Source organism: Pollachius pollachius (genome assembly GCF_949987615.1).
Source record: "Pollachius pollachius genome assembly, chromosome: 10".
NCBI lineage: Eukaryota > Metazoa > Chordata > Actinopteri > Gadiformes > Gadidae > Pollachius > Pollachius pollachius.
In genome coordinates, this window is record NC_136943.1 from 2,718,783 (window position 1) to 2,720,132 (window position 1,350).

Here is a 1,350-nt window from a genome sequence, read left to right on the forward strand (position 1 = left end):
TCTCTGGTCTCTGGTCCTGGTCTCTGGTCTCTGGTCCTGGTCTCTGGTCTCTGGTCCTGGTCTCTGGTCTCTGGTCTCTGGTCCTGGTCTCTGGTCCTGGTCTTGGTCTAAGGTCTGGCAACATCCACATCTCTTGGACTGATTTCACTAAAATCATTTATCTGATGAAAGAGTTACTCAGTTATGCAGTGCTAACCCTGACCATAACCCTAACCCTAACCATAACCTAAACCCCTAACCCTAACCCTTACCCTAACCCTAACCATAACCAAAACCCCTAACCCTAACCCTTACCCTAGTCCTAACCCTAACCATAACCCTAAACTCTAAATTCTAAATTCTACAAAAGAATGAGTTCGTAGTATCTCACAAATGTGCGATCTCAGTACAGGCTCTGCACCCTGGTCCTGGACCTCGCCTGCCGGGGAACGTTTACCTCGCTAACCCCCCGACAGACACCCCCCCGCCGCTGGGTACACAGACCCCCCCTGCGCCCGCCCCCCTGCTCAGCAAACACCCCCCCGACACACCCTCCGCCCCACTAATCCCTGGACCAGGAAGCAGTCCGGGCCCCGCAATCAAAGCCAAGGGCAGGCTTAGGGCCTCGCCCGGGAGAGCCCCGAGCAAACAGGGCCCCGGGCCCCGCTGCAGGGCGCGGTGTTTGCCCTGACCCTGACCAACCAACCCCCCCGCCCCGGGGCCTAATGGAGGACGGCGGGCCGTTTCATACAGTACCGCTCAAACAGGGCAGGAATGCCGGCGCTAGGCTGGTGGAGATAGGCGACACGCCGGGGATTATGGGAGATTGTGTTCCCTTTGATGTGGGCCCACTCAGCGGCTGATTCCCTGTCATTACCCGGAGCACTGCCTGACAGACAGACGGCCCTCAGACAGACGGCCCTCAGACATGTCTTCATCCGGTCGGCTGGTGAATCATTGAGCGGTCACCGCCCCCAACACCCCCCCAGACCAATACTAGTCCTAATATACCTAATACTAGTCCTATTAGACCTCAAACTAGACCAATACTAGTCCTAATATACCTAATGCTAGTCCTATTAGACCTCAAACTAGACCAATACTAGTCCTAATATACCTAATGCTAGTCCTATTAGACCTAAAACTAGACCAATACTAGTCCTAATATACCTAATACTAGTCCTATTAGACCTCAAACTAGACCAATACTAGTCCTAATATACCTAATGCTAGTCCTATTAGACCTCAAACTAGACCTAATGCTAACTCTGTTAGATTTATGATACCAATTGATGACCCTAACCCTCTGTAACCCTCTGTAACCCTCTGTAACCCTCTGTAACCCTCTGTAACCCTCTGTAACCTAACTCC